At 35.2% G+C, this 7,411-nt stretch overlaps 1 long non-coding RNA gene across 3 annotated transcripts; it reads right to left on the bottom strand.

The window, feature by feature from the left end:
* Window positions 1-2,569: 2,569 nt before the first annotated feature.
* LOC127097940 (uncharacterized) lies at window positions 2,570-4,463 on the bottom strand. 3 transcript variants are annotated; one of them, XR_007793242.1, is made up of 3 exons: window positions 4,031-4,425; window positions 3,393-3,943; window positions 2,570-3,307 (listed from the first exon to the last, which is right to left on the bottom strand). It is a non-coding gene; the product is annotated as an uncharacterized LOC127097940 (long non-coding RNA). The 3 variants fall into 3 exon arrangements; XR_007793241.1 differs by having other exon boundaries at window positions 3,393-3,534; window positions 3,684-4,405; XR_007793240.1 differs by having other exon boundaries at window positions 3,393-4,463.
* Window positions 4,464-7,411: the final 2,948 nt, after the last annotated feature.

Here is a 7,411-nt window from a genome sequence, read left to right as displayed (position 1 = left end):
AGTGTAGTATCGAGTCTCAACCAACTCCAGTCGGAACCGAAGCCAGTTATCTCACTACTTTCTAATGGCCAGGATGAGTCAATTAGGGTTCTAAAGGTCTGGTTAATGCTTTTATGACACCACACGAATGCCAAATATTTCCTCAACTAACATGAGGAACATCAGAACATCCAAAGTGCCACATTAATCGTAGCCATCATTTTGACCATTCCAGTATACGCCGGACAGTCGCGATGATCTCTTGCTACTTACCTAAGGTACACTAGATCCGGGTGTAGGATCTTTCACTCAAGCATAACATACCCAAGCATTCCCTTAAAAATAAATCAGACAAATTGAATAAGTGATCTTGTTTTTAAGGTAACCTCTCTTTTTAAATATTCCGACTCCCCAACAGAGTCGCCAGTTCTGTCATACGGTGAACTGGACTTTTTGTGGTTTTAATCGCAATGTCGCGGTTAGCAAGAGTCGCCACCGACTTTTCTTTTATCCAATAAGGAAAGGTGGAAAAGAACAGGAAAGACCTTAATTTAGATTTTGGATTCGGGAGGTACATTATACAAAGGGAAGGTGTTAGCACCCTTTGTATCCATGGTTATCCATGGGCTCTTAATTGCTCGATCACTTATATTATTTTTAAAAAAAAAAAGTGTTTGTGAATTGTTTAGAAAAATTGTTTTGAAAAGAGAATTTAACTTTGTAATGATTCTTGTATGAATGTATACAAAGTGATTATCTCGTTTAGTTTTGAAAATTGTTTAGAAAAATATAACTCGGTAATGATTCTAGTATGAATGTATACCAAGTGGTGATTTTCTGAAGGTATTTTGAAAGGTGTGAGGTGTGAAAAAATGTTTTAGGTTGTGAGCCAGCAATTAAGAGTTATACCGACCCAAGGTCTTTATGAGTATTTCCTATCCTTATGAGGGTAAAACTGTCCTTATTATTGAGAAATAAGTAGTTTTATCCTTTGGATGTAAAAGGGTCATCGTAGGGTCATCGATTGGTCATTGAAGGCAACAGTTACGAGGATACCTTAGCATTCGAAGGGACTAGCATCTTTTAACCGTAGGCAACATCGGAGGGTCATCGAGGGACAAAGTTGTATATTCGAAGGCAACATCCGAGGGACTATAATTTATATTATGATGATTTAACCGAAGGGTCTTTGCTAAGGGTATCCCCACGTTCGCGGGACATGACCGTAATATCGTAATCGTAAGGCAACAAAGAGAGGTCCAAGATCACTTATTCAAAGGCAAAGTTTTACAATTAATTATATAATTAGGATGAAACTCCACATTAAAATTATTAAAAATAATATATTAAAAAATTAATACATTAGAAATTAACACATTAAAAAATTGATTTAGGGTGAAACTCCACAAGGGTATCCCACAAATAAAGTGGAATACCTAGCCAATAACCTTTTCCTGGGATATGTGAACCTTTACGAAACTCAAAAAAAGAAATATGTCAGAACACCAAATCAGGGTGCAATCGAAGATTACACCGGAGAAATATCACAACAATAAATAGGATAGGATGAATAATGCATGGCTATGATAAAACATAAAAAAAAACAGAATAGAAAAGTCAGCTACTGTCTCGTTCGCCTCTGCCTCGCCTAGCGAAGGCCAGGCGAATACTCGCCCCAGGCTCGCCTAGCGAGGTGCTAGCGAGCGGCCACGGATTTTGAATTTGAAAACAGCCCCATGTTAGGAACTTTGAATTTTATGGCATTTTATCACAGGAATAACATGGTCAAACATTCAGGGTATTCAGGCATATTTAAATTCCCATACGAAAGCAAATTATATATCAACATTTAATCATGATGCATTATATATGTAGATATGGCCAATTGAAAGTATAAACAATAGAGATACGCAAACCTGTTTGCCAATTCAAGGTTGAAGGGATTGACCACTTGTAGTATCGGAATAAGTTAGGCACGCGGGAATTGGACGGCGATGGCTTCGGTGCAGATGGGCTGCCTTCAGGGTTTCTTTACTCTGAATTCTCCGGGTAGGCAGGGTTCCTATGCCAAAACTTCTATTCGTTCTTCTCTGTTCTCCTCCTCTTTTTTTTCAGTGAATCTCCCAGTGTAACTCCAAGTGTCCTTTCCTCTACTGAAACTTCAGTATTTATAGACTAATTTCGTGGGTAATGGGCTTGGAATGAGGGAGACCCAAGTCCAAAATAATTTGTTATATTTTATTTATATATTTATTTTAATTATTTAATTAATTAATTAATTAAAATTTTTTTTTCGTTTTTTTTTTATTACTGAAGTGCTGGTATTTATAGTGATAATGGTGACCTAATGGGCTCAGAATGAAGCCCGAAATTTTTTGTTGTCTGTCAGCTTCGCTAGGCGAGCGCGTAGCGAACAGGCTAGTTTGGGCCATTTTCTGGATTGGGCCATCCGTGAGCTGGGCCTTTGTTTCTTCAAGATCAGTGTTATATATGAGTCGGAATGCCTTGCAAAATGTCTTGAAATATTAATGGGCAAATTTTGGGGTATGACAATCATCTGCACTCAACGCGGTGTGACCACGTGTTCCAATAAGATAAATGGTCTATTGTGCTATTTCATCATTCATCTAAGCTATAAAGAATATTCTCTTGAAGGGCACATCATGAAAACTATGTCAATACAAGGAATGAAATGATAAGGTTATGTACAAGATAGTATAATTTCCACCAATAGATAGCACAACAGACGTTCGATGCAAATGATATGACACCTTCGCCTTCGCTTCCTGGAGGCTAGACTTTGTCAAATAAGCAAAGTAGTTGTAATAACTGTCTTGGAAGCTAAACTAAACATATTTGGAAGATCTCAGATACACGGTGAGAAGGAAATATTACATGGAATAGGAAGTCGGTGCACTTTAGGTTCCTTTATTATCAATTTCTTGTATTTGGGCATCCTTATTTTGAGCTTTTGTGTTTGACCAGTCTTGAATGATCCTTTTGTATTTCAACTGCTTAGAAGAATTATCATTAATTGTCCTCAATAAAGATCAATCTAAAGCATAATTTCCCAGGCGATCATTAATTTTTTTGCTCTAAACCTCAGAGGTTGGAGGACCTTGGGTCTGCATTTCTTCTAGTGTTTCTTATTAGGGTTGATCCTTTGGAATCTATGAAACCTACTGCGAGCCCTTTTGCTCGACATCTTTTTGAATCAACACAACCTCCCCCTCTAACTGTCCTGGAGGAAAAGGCAGATGCGAAAGGGAAGTATGTTTGCTAAGACCCTTCCTTATTTCCACCAATCCATTGAGAATATTTATATTATCTGTAAGACAAGAATAAACGATGAGCACACAAGGAAAATATGGTATACTACAAATAACGAGTAAGCTAAAAATTCCACTCCTCACCGAATATTCTTTGTCTACACACTTTTGAGACGTCAAAGCATTTGGTGGGAGGAAAAGGTGCACCTCGAAAATGAATCTCTATTATCTACACAACCCTCCAACAAGACATATAAACTTTTCCCTCCGTACCATTTCCTCCTCACTGTCAACAAGTAAAACATTACGACCATGAGGGTTGGAACATGATTGGTACTCTATCCACCATCTCACCTTCCTATCAATTTGTTTGCAGTCTTATTGGCGCATAAAGGATTTAATATAAATACAAACCTTTAATTCATTCATGTATACCTCTACAATATCTGGATTCAACATAGGGAGCCCATAGAAGGAAAAACCATGCGCAACTTCCTTAATATCAATCATAAAAGGAGTGACGTCCTCTTCAACATCTACCCCCATTCCAAGACTTTCTACTTCCTAAGAATCCCCCAACTCCTTTGCATCCTTGCTTGGACTCCCCGAAGTATCAAAACTCTAACTAATCTTTATAATGACTACATAAGGATGCCTTACAATGGTATCACTTATCTCATCATTGCTCCAAAAGTCTACAAAGGGAATGTTCGAGTTTCATATATTGGCCATGGATAGAAATACATGGAAACAACTGATATGGTAAATAAAGAAAATGTTACCTTGAGTGTTTGTAGAGTTAAATTCGAAAAAATAGAAACATTACCACGAAAGACCCATTTTTTTTGCACAAACAATGATGGAAATTGAAACAAATGGGAAGATCACTAGCAAGTAAAGATCACACGAAAGGAAAGAAGTATGGAACTCTAGAGAAAAATAAGCGAAAGGAGTAAGTGACTCCATTATGCCAATTTATAGTTAACTATGGGTATTTAGATTGATGATCAAGAATCAATAGGACACCAACAGATGCGATCAATGATCCATGATCTACTTTGGTTCCATAATAACACTAGAGTGAAATTAAGTGCCATAGTGGCCTCACAACCTCTTACACTAGAGATCTAGAGCCGCACATAATACTTTCATATTGAAACATTTCAGTTACAAGAGACAAAATTAATGTCCGTGTTCCCAAGATCACATACTCACACTTAACACGCCACCAACCTCTCCCCTAATATAAGGACTCTCTAGAGGTCTCAAAATGAAAAAAAAAAGAACTTTCTGGAGGCCGGTCTCAACAATTCTATAACAATTATAATTCCATTTTCGATAGCAATAACTTGGGGGAAACTGTTCCGGACCGACCAAATGTTCTAGTAAGTCTTGCCTGATTCGAAGAGTCCAATCCAGAACTCCCATTGCTTAAAACTAACAAAAAAATAAATCTTCAATTTGTAGCCGCACACTAGAGCTAGGCACAACTCCCATCCCAGACGTCGAAATCAATCTGATGGTCTACCATATTCACACAACATTCATCAAGGGTGATTCTAATCTTCAGCCATATATAAGCGAGGTTTTATTCCACATCAATGTATAGTTCATTATGTACTTGAAAATTGCACATCTTTGATCCCCACTAACTTGTGCATTGTGTGCTAACTTTGCAAGTACTCCCCCTTTCAACCTACCGAAGACTCTCATTATCGTATTGGAAGGACTCCACGACAAACTTCCTCAGCATACATTGATTTTATGTTCCACATTGGAATAAGTCCTTATAATTTTTGTGTCATAAGGAATACAGTTAAATATTTTGAAAATTATATGAACCACTTCTAATATAAATTAATTTAATTTTGCAAATTATATGAACCAATTCTAATATAAATCAATTTTGCAAAGGGAATTAGTTGACTCATACACTGAGAGGTCGTCGATTCAACTCTCGTTGTCGATGTGAGGATCTCTTTGATGAGTGAACTGTAAACACCTATGTAAATGCTATTTGAATATGGAGATCTTCCCCGACCTGGTGAACCCATGAAACCTAACTCACCTAAATTTTTATTTCTTAAAAAATAAAAATAAAAATTAAGAGCAAAATAAAAAATATTTATAACTATATAACAAAAACTTATACCTATTTAAATCAACAACTACAATATTAGTTGAATATCTAAAAAAAATGAGTTTAATCATATCATCATGTTCTTGCTAAATATTATTCGGAGAAACCTCCCTGAAGTTAGTCAGGTGAGGTCACAATCGTCCTGTCTGACAGGAGGTATGTTAGGAAGGATTCGTCGCCACAATTGTTGGTGGTCCACGATTTTCATGTGTTTCTCCTTTTTGTGTTATTCATCGATCAAATGCATCCCTTTTATCATTGGTCTCAAGACCTATTTATATCATAAATCCCCCCCTCCCTGGATCTGAAGAGGTATCATTAATTGGATTTGAAGAGGTGTGATTAATGATTTTTAATAACATTAATCATCTGTAACTGCTAATCAATAACAATTATGTAATAGATTCGTTCATTAGAATGCCATAATGACTCCGACTTTGACGGTCCTTCCAGAGTCTGGTAAATTGCGTCTGGGATGAGTATGATATCCGCTGCACGACTTCATAATAATTCTCCGACCGCATAAAATTCTCGTGATCTAGACATACCTTCATAGTGAAAAGACCTAATTACCATGAAACCTAATTAATATTTATTATTTTTTTATTGGATTGATACTTGTAAGATCTATTTTAATTTTTTTTACCAACAATATTCAATTCACTGAATTGATTAATTTAAAAATCTGTTCTGACATCAAGTAATTTCAGCATCTTCTCTTCTCGATTACAATGATGGAACCATATTCTTATATTAATTTTTTTTTATTACATTCTTATATTAATTACAACTTATAAGAAAGTGATTATTAAAACTAGTGTTGAAGAAAAGTTTCCTAACCATGCTGTTCCTCATAATGACTAGTAATAAGTCCTAGACTGTGAGAGACGTATCTAACGCTGTCCTCACATGTTTGGTTGTAGTTCATAGAATTGACTCATAATGTGGATTCCCATTATTATTATATTTCAATCTTAATTGTAGCGCTCAATTCTTGCCACGGCTTATTTTCAACTCTAATAAAAGAGAGCAGGTACACTCACTAACTACGACATTATCGACAATTGAAGCGTCTGAGTCATCAAAGTCCTACGTCAGTTGCTTATTATTGGGTTTGCCTCCTTATCTCTACAAGATCGACCCTGTTATAAAACTATGATAATTTAATATTACAGTTAAATTATATACTATATGAAAACGACGTGATGACTCAATGCGAATTTAAAGTGATAAGAAGGTCATAGGATAGTTACAACTGGCCGCAAGTTTTGTTGATGTAGGGCCCACAACAATGTACGTGAATGTGGAAGGAAAAAACTTAGCTTGAAAAAGAGCAATCACAAATGAATGGGTCATCAAAGATGTCGATATGTAAAGTGCACTGAATCAAAAAAAGACAGTCCATGTATCCTTAATCATACATTTTGTTTAACTAAAAAAAATTCAATTTTTTTTTAAACTTTCATTTGTTGTTTAATATATAATAACTTAAATTCTATGTAATATTCTATCTTAAATTATGGTATCTATCTAATTAGTTAATTTTGAGATTTGTTTTTAAAAATATATTTTCTTATAATTTTTTTATAGATTTTTCTTTATCTTTAATTATTTGAATTTTTTATTTATAGATTTTTATCGATCTTTAATTGTTTGAGTGCTCTTCATCTTAATAACTTTCCTTACAACAAAACATACAAATCTTCTCTCTCTATATGATCAAATCAACTAAGTTTATTTTTCACGATCTTTTCTACTATATTTGCTACTCCAACACTCTATAATATTGTCATTTCTAATCTTATCTAATATAATCTTGCCACACATCTACTACAACATCTTCAACTTTTTTACACTTACTTTGTTCTGGTGTTGATTCTTAACCGCCTAACATTTTGTCTAGTAAAATAGCGTAAGTCTTATAAGTGCTCGATAGAATTTCTCATTCAATTTAGGTGGTACTTTTGTAACACAAAACCCACGACGTCTTTCTCCATTCCAATCACCTAACTTGAATTCGATA

This window comes from Lathyrus oleraceus, chromosome 6 (genome assembly GCF_024323335.1).
Source record: "Lathyrus oleraceus cultivar Zhongwan6 chromosome 6, CAAS_Psat_ZW6_1.0, whole genome shotgun sequence".
Taxonomy (NCBI): Eukaryota; Viridiplantae; Streptophyta; class Magnoliopsida; order Fabales; family Fabaceae; genus Lathyrus; species Lathyrus oleraceus.
This window is presented reverse-complemented; position numbering and strand designations above follow the sequence as displayed.